At 44.5% G+C, this 17155-nt stretch overlaps 1 protein-coding gene across 2 annotated transcripts in view; it reads left to right on the forward strand.

The window, feature by feature from the left end:
* Positions 1-1104: 1104 nt before the first annotated feature.
* tiam1a (TIAM Rac1 associated GEF 1a) overlaps positions 1105-17155 on the forward strand; it is an 89473-nt gene continuing 73422 nt past the window's right edge. For both annotated transcript variants that reach the window (XM_015961661.3, XM_054730867.2), the window contains exon 1: positions 1105-1336. The gene's annotated coding sequence lies outside the window, so the exon portion shown is untranslated. The remainder of the gene's footprint in view (positions 1337-17155) is intronic.

A 17155-nucleotide genomic window follows, 5' to 3' on the forward strand; every position in this document is an offset into this window, starting at 1 on the left:
AATCATTTTACAACAAAAATTACAAAAATAAACTAAAGGAACTCGGTTTTTATCGTAGTCGTTTTTGAGATCAGTGAGGTGCCATTAGTTAATTCTATAATTATAATTATATAAAGCTTTGTTCTGATTTGCTGAATAATTAACATGAGTAATAATAATAAATAATAGTGCATTGAACTTATATAGCGCTTTTCTAGACACCCAAAGACGCTTTTTCACACACTCTCACATTCACACACTGCTAGTGATGGTAAGCTACTTGTAGCCACAGCCGCCCTGGGGAGGTCTGACAGAGGTTATACGACTCTCAAAGCTTAGCCCCTTAAACAGTAAAGGCCGTAATGTTACATGTGGTTTTCCACACTTGTCCCAACTTCTGAAAATATCACTTCTTCTGATAAGATGATTTTCAAGTCGAAGGCACACGAGCAGCAAAACAAGAGGCAGAAAGCACAATAAATACATCAGCCATATGTAGCCTACAAGAGAAAACCATGTGATGGACTGGACTGGGTAAAAAAGCGATCGAGATAAGGAGACGTGGACTCAGGACCATGAGGACAAAGGAGCATACACGCTGGACCACTCATGGGACATGGTCATCAATGCAGAAGGTGAGCAGATAAACAGAAGTGACACCACCAACATCAGTGACAGCTCTGATGAAGGCGGTAGCGGACGCCAAAACATGTCAGCTAAGGTGAAAACAAGCTCCTCGCTGTGTTTAGGACGAAAAACCACAACTCAAACATAAACTTCTTTAATTGTGTTGGTTTACATTTGAAAACATGTCATTGTGCTCATATACACAGAAAAAAAAAGGAAAATAAACTTGCTTGAGCGAGAGCTTGTTCATTGTATCTTTTTGTCTTTGTTTGTGCGCCGAAGTTGAGTTTAGAGAGCCAGGACTTAGACAGAAGACTGGAGCATCTAAAAGGATCAGAGGCACAAACACAGCACACATGCTGCCAGTCAAGTGCCAGGAGGGGGAGGGAGGGAGGGAGGAGAGAGAGAGAGAGAGAGAGAGAGAGAGAGAGAGAGAGAGAGAGAGAGAGAGAGAGAGAGAGAGAGAGAGGGGCGGGCTCAGATTCAGGCTCTGCACACACACCCTCCACACAGCCCACAGTCTGGTTGAAGCATGCAAGTAGCAGTATGTGAGTGTGTGTTCTGGTGTGTGTGAGTGTGTGTGGAGTGAAAAGCTTCGCCGGAGTCGAAGGGATGTCTGACTGATGCAGGGATTTCCCTGTCTTTCAGCCGAAGGGGATCCACGCGGGCTGTTTTAGTAACCACTGGGAATTAGGAGGGACACACACAGGAAACGGGAGATTAGGTGGAGGTAAGGAGATACTTTACTTATTTTGGGGAGTGTGTTGGGAGCTGGAAGCACGCAGACAGACCTGAGGGAGAAGGATGGCTTACTTTAATGATTTCCATGTTGACGTTTCAGTGAAGAACTGAATGAAGTGTGTGTCCATCTGTTGTGGGATTGCACACACACACTCAGAGAGTGGCTCTCTGATCCAGAGTGGGACTTTTTGGTACAGAAATCATTCCTGCAGAGGTGGCCTTTTCCTCTTTTTTACACTTTAATAAACCAAACAAAACGTTTGAAATGTTCTGATCAAACGTCCTCGCTGCACAGACCATTGTGTGTGTGTGGTTGAAAGGATTTTATAAATCATTAATGCTCTCATCTGGGACATTGCCTAGTTCCCGGCAAGAGTTAAGTCAGTGATAACAACATACCTTAGCTGCCTACTTGACTGGCAGCTCCTTGCAATCCTCATAACTGGGCAAACTGTAAAGCTCAAAGGGTGAACGTAGCAGTGCACACGTCCGATTTTATAGAATAACTGGAGACTTGGAATTACACCAGCTAAAGAAGTGTTTTTCCTCAACCACGGACCATAAAAGGGGTTTTTGCAGCAATTACGGACTGTTAGAGAGCACTGGTGGGCTTTGATGATGTCAAAAGAAAAGAAGTCAGTCTTTAAGATTTTTATCAAAGACTCAAAAGTCAAAAAGAAGTCAGATCTAGATCTGAAGAGATTATCCTGCTTTGTGTGTGTTCCTTTGGGAATGTTAAAGGGAAAAGATGAATGAAACGTTCCTAAAAGGACACTTGTGAGCATCTAGGAAGAGCCGTTAGTGTTTTAATGACAACTAGACAAAGCAAACTGAAAGTCTGAATGAAGAATGACCTGTAAACTGAAGGAGATAAAGAGTACTCATTTAGTTTTGCACACGTGTCCCTTTGTGTGTAAGAAGAATATTTGGGGACAGATTTGACAGATCTTTAATAGAAAAGAAAAACGTATGTATTTTAGTTTGAATTAACAAATTATAAAACAGAATTCTGAGATCTTAGGTGTGTTCTTGCTGTGTGTTAGTTCTAATTCCATGCAGTCGTTCTTTTTTAAAACACAGAAACGGTTTCGTTACCTGTTTTGTCGCTATGCTTCGCCGGCGGCCGCAGGCTTCCTCAGGCTGACGCTGATGGTGGCGCGTCACTTCCTTCTCCGTTTATCCGCGGGCAGCAGAGGACGTTGTCGCCCTCTACTGCCCGCTCTCCCCTCTCCGACTGACTTCCGAGAATTCTGAGATTAAATACAAGATCTTTTAGTTTTCCTGAAAACCCGTATCAGCCTTCAAAACCCAAATTGATGCATATCTAGTGATAATAAAAAAATGTACAATACTTTATGCATAGCAGTGCATGGCTGAAATCTGCTGTTGCATAAACATCAGGTAAACATTTCGGATAGAAGAGGAACCGTCGTATTAATAAAAATAAACATCTGCGTCAGTCGCTCCCACAAGGAACTTGAATTTTGGCTGGATGCTTTGCGGAGGAAATATTTGAAGGGATTTTAAGAGACAGATATAAACTGGTCTGAGTGTGAGGTGTGTATTTGTTTCTGTGTGTGTGTGTGTGTGTGTGTGTGTGTGTGTGTGTACTATGCTTTCAACACGGACAAAGACTCCAAAAGCCAGAGGCAGCAAAAAGGGGGAAAGTCTTGTCTTATCTAACACGCTGTTAAAGTGTGTGTGTGTGTGTGTGTGTGTGGGGGGGGGGGGGGGGGGGGGGGGGGGGGGGGTTATGACACAGCCTGGTGTCAGATGAGTTTTGTGGGTGTGTTTCCAGTGTGTGTGTATAGACTTACTAAAACCAGTATCACGCTGGGCTGTTGATGGTGGGGAAATCATTACTTTCACACAAACTAAACTTGAAAGTTTTAGAAAATCGTATTATGAGAGGATGTTTGTCTCACAAAAATCTGAACTATTCAGATTCCAGCAACACGAGGCTCTGAAATTCTTGTGTGTGAACGCTTGCAAGCATTTAGAGACAGTGTGCAGCCTAGCTGCTGTCAGTACTGCAATGTAGCTCAGTACTATCTGTGTTTGTGTGTGTGTGTGTGTGTGTGTGTGTGTGTGTGTGTGTGTGTGGACTGTTTATTCAACACGGACAAAGACTCCAAAAGCCAGAGGCAGTAAAAAGGAGGAAAGTCTCGTCTTATCTAACACGCTGTTAAAGCCCTCTAGTGTGTGTGTGTGTGTGTGTGTGTGTGTGTGTGTGTGTGTGTGTGATTAGCATTTTGGGGGGTTGTAGAACTCTAGAAGGTGCTATATCAAAGTAGTTGTAGGACACCCTTAACATCTGACACGTATCCTAACAGGAACCTTAGGTTGAAAACATTTCTGCAGGAGGAACAGAAATGCCAAACAGCAGTTGTTCCTCTCACTAGAATCACGGAAAAGAGAAGTGCTCACAACCAGCACATGAACACTAAGACGTTCTACAGCTGCTCTGTATAATCTGCTTCATGAATATAAAATTGTTCTCGCAAAGGCCGTGGATTAAATGATAAACAAGATCTTCACCATAAACAACAACATCCTCTGCCTTAAGCTGTACTTCCACATCCTGGTCCGCTGTAATGACTCCGATCTGACCTCGCTGCAAACTTCAAGCAACTACATGTAAGAGGAGCTTTTATGAGCAAACGGCTGGCATGATAAAAAGGCTTGGTGCAATTAACATTAAAGGGATGATCTCTTTCTCTCCTCTCTGCTTATCTCCACACTGTTCTTCTGCCTCTCTAATGATTCAGCCCTCTTCCTCACTGGTGCACTTATTTCTGCTGTTAAGCAAATACGGGGCTTATGCAGGGCCAGGTGCAATCGGAGTTGGGCTGTTGAAGTGTGTGTGTGCGTGTGTATGTGTGTGCGTGTGCGTCTTGCCCACTCACCACTCATTCTCTGCTGTTGTCACCTGCAGTCTGGTAGACAAATGTTGCTGAAGTCTGACGTGGGAGAACCATGACAGAACTGACAGCTGAGGAACTAAAATGATTCATTTCCCCCCGTGTTTGTTTATTTTTTATAAACTGTTTCTAGTTAAGGTGCAGAAGGAAATTCCAGTGCAGGCTGTTAAACGATTATTTGCAAGTTCCCTGGGAACAAAAATGCTTCTTTGCCTCAAAATAAAACTTTAACCACTAATGTTTTGTTTATTTTTGAAGGTTTTTTGGATTTGAAGGATCGTCGAGTTGAAACTGGAAAAAAAAAAAACAATGCCCTGTTACACCTGTTCTCTGAAACTTGCCACAGGTGGTGATGAGTCACAACTGGGAACCGTTGGATTTAGTAGGAGACTCCTGTGATTTATGTGAATGTGAGAACTTGTCTTGATTGGAAAAAAACACAACGGTGCAGGACACGACAGGCTGAATGAGTCAGGCATGAACATTATGTCACACTGAGCGAATGAGTAGCCGTTTGTAATGCCACTAGTCTGGTTGAACAGGACAACAGCTTGCTGGAGAAACCCCGGCGAAGCAGCTTGCGTCTCCACATTCACAACCAGCTGGGAGGAAAAGGAAATGATGCAAAGGAGCTCGGAGCTCAAAAAGCAAGAAGAGATCCCTCTAATTTGTGATGAGGGTCCAGATGGGGGGAGGGGTGACTCGGAGCTAACATGAGCTGGCACGTGGCCTAGTTCACTTCCCTCCTTTTGTCTGTTCCGAGTCTGCTGATGAATGGAGAGTTCTCCCATTCGTGCCTCTTTCTGTCGCTCCATCATATTTGATCTGATCCCTCCTTGCTGTGACAGCTTCATCATCTGTTTATTATCCCACATCACCTGCACCTGGACCTGCACCTGCACCTGCTACTAGTTGATGATGGCATAAAGAAGGACAGGTTGGTGTATTCTGTGTACACGGTGCCCTTTGGAGCCAAAAAGAAAACTGTGATGCAAGAGAGTTTTTCATAAAAACAAACAGGATGCGACCAGTTCAAACCAAGACTTCTGGAAGTGCTGTGAGGTCGCTGACCCCCCTTACACATGCACATGTACAGTGCTGCCCCTAATTAATCATACCCCCGACAAATCTTAACTTACTTACTTTTATTCAACCAGCACGTTATTGTTTGACGGGAAATGACATAGGCGTCGCCCTAAAGATAATAAGACGATGTAGAAGAGGCATTATTGTGCCCACAAACATTTCTCAGTTTTTATTTACATTTGAGCAAAAGGTGTCATATCCAAGATTATTCATACCCTTCAAAAACTGTCTCTCTGGGAAAATCTGAAGCTCTAATCCATTCCAAATAGTCCAAACTGTTCTAAAGCATCGTGATTACCCAGATTATGTAGGAGCTGCTGTTTTAATCAACTCAACTGGTGTAAAACAGCAGACATGACACCTTTTGCTCAAATGTAAATAAAAGCTGACAAAGGTTTTTTTGGCACAGTAATGCCTCTTGTACATCGTTTTATCTGCTGGGAGACGCCTACACCATTTCCCGTCAAAAAATAACTTGCTGGTTGAATAAAAGTAGCTGTAAGTCAAAATTTGTCAGGGGTAACTAACTTGTCTGCCTCCCAGGGAAAGTTTAATCTAGGGTCTAATTCAGGGTTTGGAAAGAAGGCTCTCTCTGCACATTTGTCATCAACAAGGGAGTTTAGTTTTCCAGTCCAGATGTGTTTTGTGGACCTTGTGAAGGCTTACGACTCCATCCCACAAGGCCTTTTGTAGGCTAAAGGGGCATGGGGGTGCCAGATTCCCCCTTGAGTGCTGCCAAAGCATTAGCTGCATTTGCATTTTATTGCACAAAGTCAGTTTTGTTCTCTTTGCAGATTGCAAGGCAGGAGCTGGGATCGATCGCACGATCCTCTGATCACTGGACAACCTGCTACCTCCTGAGATACTAGTCTGGCCTGCCAGACTCGCCCTCTGTCTATTCTACACAGAGGATGAGTCTGGATACTCAGAGGCAGAGAGCGTGGTGGCGGGACTAGCCATCTCAAAAATGATCAATCAGAAAAAAGGTGGAAATGACGACTGTGCCGCTTAACGCTTTTGGCTGTGGTCAAAGATGGCATCTGGCAACGACGCAAACCTTTTTCTTCATAAAAAAGGCTTTTAGCTCTTCAACTTGTTGTGGTTTTAAAGAGATGACTTATTTTGCTGCTGTACATCTTCGCATACCCTCCCCCTGCCACACTTGGTGTGGAGCTTGGTGCCTTCGTCTGCTTGAGTGTTCGCGGCTCCCGGGTCAGGGGGTTTAAGATTTTTGGCGTCTGCCTGATTAATCCTGGTGGCTGCCTGGTGGGATCTGGGTCCCTGGGTCCCTGGGCTCAGCTGGGTCCCCGGCAGGGCTGGTCGCTCCTGGGTCCTGGGTTGCTGGGTTCTGGGCTCGGCCGGCTTGGGGATGGGAGGCTGCGGGTGGGCCTGTGGGCTGGTTGCTGATATCTCCCGGGACTCTGCCGGCTGCTGGTTGTGGCCCCCTGGGGCGATCCTCTGCGCCTCTCAATGGGGGCAGGGGCTTTTCTGGTTGCAGTCACCTTGGGGTCCCTGTGCTCTGGGGCAGACTTGGAGCTCCTTCCATCTCCTACACATCTTTTGGGGGGGGGGGGGGGTTAGGGTCAGATCTGTGGCCCCTCACACTCTCTATTGGACGCTCCTATAGAGAAGCCTTACATAAACAAGCGTGTGTACACACACACAGGTGCTCACATGGTGCTCTCATAAGTATGGACTTGGTCACGTTCAACACATGGCTTAAGGCTGTGGTTGACACTTAGTGCACTGTGATTTACTATCGTGTGATTGCTCAGTAAAACAATGTTGACTTTATATTTCTTCATCAAGTTGACGCAGTGATAGCCTGCTCCTGTTGTATTGTTGTGTACCCCCCCCCCCCTTTTTTTGTTTGTTTTTTTGTTTGTTTTTCTCCTTCTGCAGGCCCTTCATTTTGTCTCTTTCTTTCTCTTTCACCTCTGTCTCCGTGTCTGGTCGGAATTACAATGCATTCAATAAACAATAACAATAAAGTTTTAAGTATCAGGCGTGACATTAAAAGCAGAAGCTTTGATGCTCCACCTGAGAGTAAATCTGTAAGGCTTGTTACCAGCAGTCAGACATCAATTCTGTAAAAACAAAACAAAAAAAAAAAACATAAAAAAAGGACTGAATCTCTACTGAAGCTGAGGTACTAAAGTGTTTCGGTGCTTCATTCATGGCAGGAAGTGAGACTGGTAGTAGGTTGGTGAAACAGTGCATTTTCCTCAGTCTGTTTAGAAGAAGAAGACATAAATTAACTAAGATATATGTAGAGTGGTAAATGTAGTACATTTGGGTTCTTTTAAAGCTTAATACACCACTCTACACTTTGACCAATGTGATGTGAATTTCAGGTTATCAGAACTTTCGCATCTAGCAGACCTGAGTTGTGGGTGAAAAAGAAAATAATTTGGTTTGCGCTAACTAGGAAGTTGATTCTTCTCAAAGCCACATCAGATGTGACAATGCTGTGTCTACCTCACCCTTTGAAAGACCCTCTTCGTGGATCCGAAGGTCAGGGAGGTTGGATGACCTCTGGGCACCGAGGTTTGTAGAATAAACGCAGCACCGGCTCTCCAGTCCAGAGATGTTTCCGGGTCACAACAGATGTATGGAACCGTTTGCGTCTAGAAGGACTGTTAGGGAGTTGGAACAATATCAGTTTTGTTCTGCAGGAACCATTTGCTGAGTCAGCGGTAGGCAGTTTTTAGCAGGGTTTTGACAGCTTGTCAAACATGCTCTGGGTTAAAGAGGTTTCGCTCCGGACGGCCGTTCCGTACATAGGCGTCATTTTAACCGGGGACGCCGGGGACATGTCCCCGGCAAAATTTGTGATTGGCAGCTGTGTCCCCCCCACTTTCAAAAAATCCTGCTGATGAGGATTTTTGTTTTACCAGCTCAGATCTCATACCAGGGGTCGGCAACCTGTTCCCATCAAAGAGCCATTATTACCCGTTTCCCACGGTAAAGAAAACACTGGGAGCCACAGCAGCGCAGCGTTGTGGGCGGGGCCTACCCTCAGACAGCAGAGAGCTGCTCTCAACCAGGTGACAGCAGCCGGTACCATGGGCGTCGCACCCGTGGGGGATGCAACACCCACACTTTTCCAGCTGTTTTGCTCACCTCCACTCCAGTCTGGTTTCTTTAGGTCGCACTCACTCTGTTTGCCTCATCTCCTTCTTCACCTCCCCTATTCTGACAGCCGATGTCGGGTTCAAGGAGAGCAGGAGAGGGAGGGATGGAAGAGCTCGACTGAATTCATAATTTTACATCTTGACATTAGCTGTACAAAGTCTGAGTTTGATCAAGTGAAGAACAACCATTTGCAGAGGTTTATAATAGGCGCGGCGCCAGGTTTTCACTTTTGGGTGGGCCACGGTAATTTTGGACGGACCTTAATAAGCAGAGACTTAAGTGAAGCAGGCAGGTCGCGCTAGAAAATTTTGTTTAAAAAGACGTCATAAATGTGTTCCCCCGTCATTTTTATTTCTAAAATATGAAGTAAAAACTCCCAATTTAATTTTCATTCATTTGTCATTAATATGTAGTCTACACCCGTGCGTTAAGTGGACCATCTTCCAGTAAACGCAAAGCATCCAGCCCACCTCTCCAAATGCGTAAAATGTGCATCACAGCCACTAGGCGCACCGCGCGCACCGTCAGCTACATCAGCCCAGACAAGAGCAGAGCAACTAGAGAAAGAATAGAGGATAATTGTGTCTGGATGTGGATGGAGATTACATTTTACAGCAGCCTGATCATCATCTAAATACGTAAACCATCACCTGTCTTCTAGTCCATGCTATCAGCATTATTTTAATTGGTGTGTGTGTGTGTGTGTGTGTGTTTTCCACTTCAAACACTGGTCTAACCAACCAGACCAGCGTGTCCAGTAACATATTAATGTTACAATTAAACAGTTTCACTTCATGTAGGCTAGGAACATTTCACCTGCCGTAGCCCGACCGCTTCTGCTCCACATGAACTTTGTGCGTAATCAAATATCTCTACAGGTGTTTTATGAGCTGAAGAGGCGACTGGATGCATCATGCGTCTCCATATTGGAGACGGGAACAAGCGCTATTCAGCCAAACTTTCATAATTTCATAAAAATAAAATTTTTCCAAGTGACACATCCCTCAGAGAGACCGGGTTTCCAGACCGCTTCAGTGGGAGGAAATCAACCAACATCCTTGAGTTTATCCGTCAAAATAAACAGTCAAATGGAAATATCTGTAACCTGTCATTTAACTGTTTTGCCTTCTTGTGAAGATTGTTGCAAAGAGAAACAATTAAACCTGATTAACCCCAGAGCCACGCGCACTGCGCTGTATGTCGTGACTGTAAATGAGGGGAAACGATTTAATCGGATCCTTTTCTTTTCATCATGGTTTAATGTAGTTTCATTCAGTACAAACTTTAGTTGCACCAATCTAACGAGACAGAGTCTGGATTTGTATTCTGAACAGTTTAAACATGTTTAAAACGGAGACATGCGTGACGCGTCTAAAATTCGCACCTGCTCCGCTATTACGGAAATTAAACTAACAAGATGAATAACATAATTATTTTAGGCACAGACAACATCCCCCACACTTTTGAAAAGCTTGCAACGCGCCTGGTCGCTCGTGTACGTCAAAGTTATCTTTCATAAAAAGATAATCAATAAAACGATTAAATAAAGTGGATCCAGAAGCTGTAGCCCGTCTCTGCCTTCAATAATATTTTACTGAGCAGGTGCCACTTTTGTCATACGTTTCTTTTTAAAACATGTTTAGACTGTTCAGAATACAAATCCAGGCTCTGTCACGTTTGATTGTTGTAATTAAACTTTGTAGGTGGGGAAGGTCAGAAAGCAGCTCAGGAAGCGCATGATTACGCACAAGCGTGACGCGTCAACCCGATCTCACAGTAAGACCGGGTTGGACCTGTTCAGGTTTACGCAGACAATCTTTACATTTAGAATTGGCATACAGATGTAAAATTAATGCAGTAAAATATAAAGCATTTTATTTAAATATCCAGTCATTATTTTACAAGCACAGAGAGCTGCATCAGATGGATGGAGGAGCCGCATGCGGCTCCAGAGCCGCAGGTTGCCGACCCCTGTGCTAGCCTACTTTATTGTCCCCAGCAATTTTTAAGCCCCACTCAAGTGTATGGTTATTGTCCCCAGCAATTCTGACAACAAACTGACGCCCTTGGTTCCGTAGCTTTTTCTCTAGAACCGAGTCACCGAGCAGTGAGCTCTGTTTCAATATTCTCATATTATGAATTCTTATCCAATCGGAATGTGCCATGTTAAGGGATATTAGAAGAAGAAGAAAAGAAAATATCATTTCTATAGCTCCTCTCAAGATAAAAATCACGAGGCGCTTCACAAAAAACGTAAAAATATAAAAAAGAACTTAGAAAATGGTTAAAATATATTTAAAATGAGCAAAAAATAGACAATTTTGATTGTGGTGAAGAAGGTCATACAAAAGCAAGCTTGAACAAGTGAGTTCAGCTGTTGTTTAAAGGAGACCACTGAGTCCACTGATCTCAGGCTCAGGGGGAGAGAGAGTCTGGGGGCCACAGCAGCAAATGATCTGTCACCTTTGGTCTTTAGCCTGGTGCTGCACAACAGGTAGACTTTGATCACTGAACCTAAGGGACCTGCTGGGGGTGTAGGGACTAAGAAGATCACCAATGTAAGATGGTGCTTGTCCATGTAAGGCCCTATAGACCAGAACCAGGATCTTGAAATGAACCCTGAAGTTGACTGGCAGCCAGTGAAGCTGGAGGAGAAGCGGGGTTATGTGGGTGTGTTTGGAGGACTTGGTCAGAAGCCGAGCACAGGCGTTCTGAACCACCTGTAGACGGTTCAGGGAGGTTCTGCTCAGACACGTGAAAAGAGAGTTACAGTAGTCTAAGCATGAGGAGATGAAGGTGTGGATAACTGTCTCAAGTTCAGAGTGAGACAGAATGGGACTCAGCTTAGCAATGTTCCTGAGATGGAAGAAGGAAGAGCGAACAAGAGAACTGACATGAGAATCCAGGGTGAGAGCTGGGTCAAAGGTCACACCAAGATTCCTCACAGAAGGTTTGGTGTGAGAAGCAAGCTGACCAAGAGAGTCTCTGACTTTGGGAACCAGCTTGTCTGGGGCACAGATGAGGATCTCAGTCTTATCTTCATTCAGCTGTAGAAAGCTCCCAGCCATCCAGACTTTGATAGAGTCTAAGCAGGTGTGTAACAGCTGCAGCTTAGACATCTCATGGGGCTTAAAGGAGATGTACAGTTGGATGTCATCTGCATAAAGATGGTAGGAGATTCCTTTGAAGGAGCTCAGGATGTGCTGAAGAGGAAGCAGATAGGGGAGAAAGAGCAGAGTTCCTAGCACAGAACCTTGTGGGACACCATGGGTAAGGGAGGTGGTGGAGGACCTAAACTTGAAGACGGCCACAGAAAAGGAACGCTCCGAAAGATAAGAGGAGAACCACTCCAGAGCAGTTCCTGATAGGCCTACCAAGTCTCTCAGCCTCTCCAGTAGCAGGTGATGGTCAACAGTGTCAAAGGCTGCAGTCAGGTCCAACAGGACCAGAAAAGAATAGTCCCCTGCATCACTGTGAGTCAGAAGGTCATTAGAGACCCTAACCCCCAAATTCCACTACCTCCGCTCCGACACGAACGCCGGAGCAAAATCGGTCCCGTTGTAGTCAATCAGAGCAATTCCACTACTGCGACTGTGCTCCGGCAGTGCGGCGCCATGCGCCGCCCTCTGTTCCGGCGTCCGGCAAAAATAGAATCGATCCTATTTTCGCCGGACGCCGGAACATCTCCGCAGTCAATAGACAGAAATCACCACCGCCCAACATGAAAAGGAGCAAGCACAATTTCCGTTTTTCACAATAAATCAATAAACAAAAGGCGTTTTTGGTTTCATATGCACAGGTTTAACAACTTTTAACAACTGTCAATGGCGGTTGAACTTTAAATGCACAAAAATAAGCCATAAATACAGTTTCCACTATCAAAGTAGTCACACTTTGTTGATCCAAACACTGCTGATCTCTCAACACAAATGATGGGCAGATTAAACAGTTCATGCCGATGCTTCTCCCACACAACGGGTGTTTGGATCTAACTTCCGCATTTATTGCTCAGACTGTATCGCAAGATCTTGAAAATCCCACGCATGCTTGTTTGCCCACCTCAGATCTCCGCACCGGAGCGGAGCCGTTGTAGAGCGCATACCAGTAAAAATTGAGTTTGGAAGCGAGCGGCTGCGGAAGGCGGGGGCGGACCGCAGCGGAGCGGAGCGGAGATAGTGGAATTTGGGGGTAAGAAGAGCTGTTTCAGTAGAATGAGCTCTACGATATTACCAATAATCTCAGAAGATCACGCCTTCTTTCAGATATGGATGCTCTGATTTGGGGTAAGGAAATATCTATGTGTCATGGGTTTAACTTAACTTTAATTTATCTCTCTAATGAACCTTGTCATATCAAACATTACTGATTACTATATATAAATCATTCAGTGTAATAATTCATTTCATTTCAGTAATTCAAGCACAGATCAATCAACCTTATTGATTTAAGCACAGATTAATGAAGACATTATTATTATTATTTCACGAATGATTAACTCATATGAGCTGAAATAGTCACTCTTATAACAGCCCAGTCTGGCCTAGATAACCAGGCAGGTTTGGCACAGAAGGTCCATGAGAAGGGAACAGTTTGCTAACAATACGTTATCATGTGTTCCGAGCTGCAGAGAGGGCCGGACTCCAGCTGATGAAATGGCAGGATCCGGCAGATTAAAGGTCACAAATGTAGACTCCTGTCTTCATGTAGACAAGGGGTCAAACTGTACATGAAAAATGACGATTTGTGGACATTACATATAAAGTAATATTTTCTTTATTTTGCAGGTTTGTTCTCTCTAGCCTCTTCTATAAGACAGACCATCGCATCATTACAGAGTGATAAATCTGAATTTGTGGGTCTCGTAAATGCAGCATGGAGCAAAGGGGAAAGGTGATAAAACTCGATTCTGATGCGCTTTGCCTCGTAGTAATATTGCCACATGAGCCCCTCGCCTCTGACGGCTAATCGTGTGTCAGCCCCGTTAATCCCTTTGGAGCGACTGTGGGAGGGCCCCCCGCAAAAGAGGGTGGTCGCGTTAGTGACGTGTACTGCGCGTCGAGTGCCGGCCGGAAGGGATATTAACACAGGTAAACATGGCCTCTCACTAGTATCTTTCAACCACCTACAACATGGCAAACTGGACGGACACGGAGACCATGGAGCTTTTGGCCGTGCAAGCGGACGAACAGATTAGTCGCCTTTTTACGGGGACGGTGAGAGACAGCCAGCTGTTTGATAGAGTGGTGAAAACATTGGCTGAGCGGGGCGGGGAGTCAAGCGGGACAAAAAGCAAGTCACAAAAAAGCTAAAGGTCCTGAAAAAGAAATTCCATCTGTCTGACGTGTCTTCCGTCTGACCTTGAATGCGCGACCCTGTACGTCACATGCGGGGGGGGGGGGGGGGGGGGGGGCAGCTCTTCCACCCCAGACGCCCAGCGACCTCCCTTTATCCCCTCTTGGTTTGAGAGATGTCTGATGGCAGTTTATTCTAGCTTCAACTTTGCTACTATGAATGCCAAAATTCTCTTCAGAGAGCCCCGGCAAATCTCGTTTTGCAAACACTATGGTCCAGTAAAAGCAGCTTTTGCATCTGCATCTTTACATCATTTTCAAGGAAATATTTGCATTGAATTTGATGCATTTTAAAATTTTTGCACAAACTCAAAGCATTCTGCAAGGAGGTGGCAGATTGATGGTTTGTCAGCACAATCTGTAGATTGGTTGTCACTCAGTTGCAAGATTGATGATTCAAGCCCTGGAAAAGGGTTATTCCAGCCAATTATCACTGTATTTTCATGAGATGGAAAGTAAATGAGCTTTAAAGCAAATGAGAGGAAACATCATACCAAAGATATTGAATTTGAAAAAAAAAAAACATTAAATGAGTTTAAGTCAGAACTGGCAGGAAAAGGAAATATATCCAAACAGGAGAACAGGACACTGGTTGCAAAGACTTCAGAGGTAGAGAGAGATTGGAAATGTGTTTGTGTGAAGTGTTGAGAAGGCTTTTATGGGAGGAATTAGAGCAGAGGTGCAACGAGTATCTTCAAAAGACTGTGTTAATGTTTTGTTTGCACTGGGGGGAGTTGACATTCCTTGGATCTCCTTCATTTTATCTGCTTGAAAATCTTTACGTTCCCAACTTCCTGAGTCAGTTTCTCCTGACTGACTTCACAAGCATGGCTGTGAATTTAGTAAGTATAGGAAACAGGCAACTTGTCCATTGTTGGTCCCCTTTTCCTTCGTACTTACAGGAAGTATGTCAGCTTGGCTAGTGACTCCTTGCTCATCACATTGTCACACTTCACACTCCTGCTTGTTGACCTGGAAGAGATGCAGTGGGGTATTGCAAGGCAGTTTCAAAAGCCCATGTGTGTGAGGGAGTGAACAATTCAAGGCTTACGGGCAAAGCTGCATAGATTCTTTGTTCTCTAGATCAAGTTTCTTTTAAATAAATAAATAACTGTGTTAAGTGCTGTTTAAGATTTCTTCCATGCTGTGTATTTTTGTTATTGTCCTGCAGTGCCTTATTGTTTTTGTGGTCAGCTTGCCCTTGTCGTCTCCCCTCAAGCCTGCACTCTAATGTCAAAGACTCATGTGGAGCTCACACAGGCCACTAATGCACTAACTGGGGAGCCTCGATTCATTGTGGCCACTCGGATCCCAAATAATAACCTCCAGCCTGAGTCTACTTCAGAGATCAACCCCCTGGAAATGGACCCATTGACCTAGATCCAACCCTGTCTACTGAAGAGATGCAATATAAATGACTTGTATCGACATCCATGTCTGAGCCATGATGTCTTTGTTCCATTGGCATGATTTTGTTTGTAAAATACTGCCTAAGTACTTTAATGAACAAGTATTATGTCACAAACGCCATCGCTACGGCTGTAGCTCTTTGGTAATGTATCTGGCAGCTATTGACAACCACTTAGTTGTGAATAAGTTGTATTTGAAATAAGTATTGAGTAGTTGCGTGTTTATCATGTGTGTTGTTGTGAGTCCTAGCTGCATTAGCGTTGATTCTCCATGACAGTTTCTGCACTCAGATATGTCACACTCTTTTTAGAAAGAGAAAAACCCAAACCTAATGTTTGGCGTTGCCTTGTTCATCTGACATGCATTTGACTTTAACAATCAGTAATTGGTTCTCTCTCCCTCTCCTCTCTCTCTCTCTCTCTCTCTCTCTCTCTCTCTCTCTCTCTCTCTCTCTCTCTCTCTCTCTCTCTCACACACACACACACACACACACACACACACACACACGGGTAATTAGTTACCAGTTAACATGGAGTAAGAAGTAGCTCAGGTGGTAGAGCGGGTTGCCTCATGATCGGAGGGCCATGGGTCTGATTCCAGCTCCCGCCAGGGGTATCCTGCTGTTGTGTCCTTGGGCAAGACACTTCACCCAACTTGCCTGTGTTAGTGGTGGTCAGAGGGGCCGGCGGCGCCAAATGGCAGCCTCGCCTCTGTCAGACCTCCCCAGGGCGGCTGTGGCTACAAGTAGCTTACCATCACTAGCAGTGTGTGAATGTGAGTGTGTGTGAAAGCGTCTTTGGGTGTCTAGAAAAGCGCTATATAAGTTCAATGCATTATTATTATTATTATTATTATTATTATATCCTGTGGTCAAATTTGGTACTGTAGTCCATGTTACAAAACAAATGAGTGAATCCTCCCTCCCCATTCGTGGCTGTTGCCAGTTATGACTCGGTATCAGAAGACAAGCAGAAGAGTCATTCACAAGCCCTTTTTACTAGACACACTGTGCCGGCAAATCAGCATAATATTACCACCGCGGTGTGTCTTTTTAATGCACCGTGCTGGCGTGGCGATGCGCAAATTTTGCAGCATTCATTCATACTCGCTTGGTAGTAATTTTGTTTTAATTATCTCTTATAAATGGCAATTGTGCCTTGGAGCAACAAAGAGAGGTGTCATGATGATGTGGGGAGTTACTGCCGAGCTCCGGCCGGCAACTATATTGAAAATGAAAGTAAACACGGGCCGTAAGTTTTGCTTTTTCAATAAAATCAGCTGAAAAGGCAAACTGGATCACTGCAGTGATCCAGGAGCTTCTGTCCGTTAGAGCTGGAGGTCAGATCACCAGAGACTTCACGAGGACTGTGGAGGACAGACACCTTTAGGAGCAGATTATCAACAAACCTCATGAGTGTGGCTTCAATCGCAATAAAAAGTAAGTTATGTCCAAGATAAACGGAAGTAGGCAGAGACCGCCCCCGTACCACCTTTATACCGCCATCGCCTTTTCTTTTGTAAAAAGGGCACCATTGTGCCAAATTACCACCACGGTCTGACCATTTATAAACAACCTACGACTCCCTGATGCCATCATGGTGTTGCAGAAAAGAGTTCTGTAAAAACGGCTATGGTAAGTTTGATAAGCAGATAAACACATTTTACCGTAACGTCGAGTTGTTGGTCATTTTAAAAAGTAGCTTGAAATATTTTTTCTTGTTCACCATTAGCATTGTTAGCTTAAAATTAGCATCTAGTCTTGTTTACCTGATATTAGAACAAAACAAAAAATGTTGCCATGGCTTCTTTGTAGGACAAGAAATAACTTCTGGGCTGCTCCTGTTACTGGCTAACATTCAGTCCACAATACTGGTGCCATTTGCCGGCCGGTGTTCAATTACAAAT

The sequence above is a fragment of the Nothobranchius furzeri genome, chromosome 10, assembly GCF_043380555.1.
Source record: "Nothobranchius furzeri strain GRZ-AD chromosome 10, NfurGRZ-RIMD1, whole genome shotgun sequence".
In the NCBI taxonomy this organism is placed as follows: domain Eukaryota; kingdom Metazoa; phylum Chordata; class Actinopteri; order Cyprinodontiformes; family Nothobranchiidae; genus Nothobranchius; species Nothobranchius furzeri.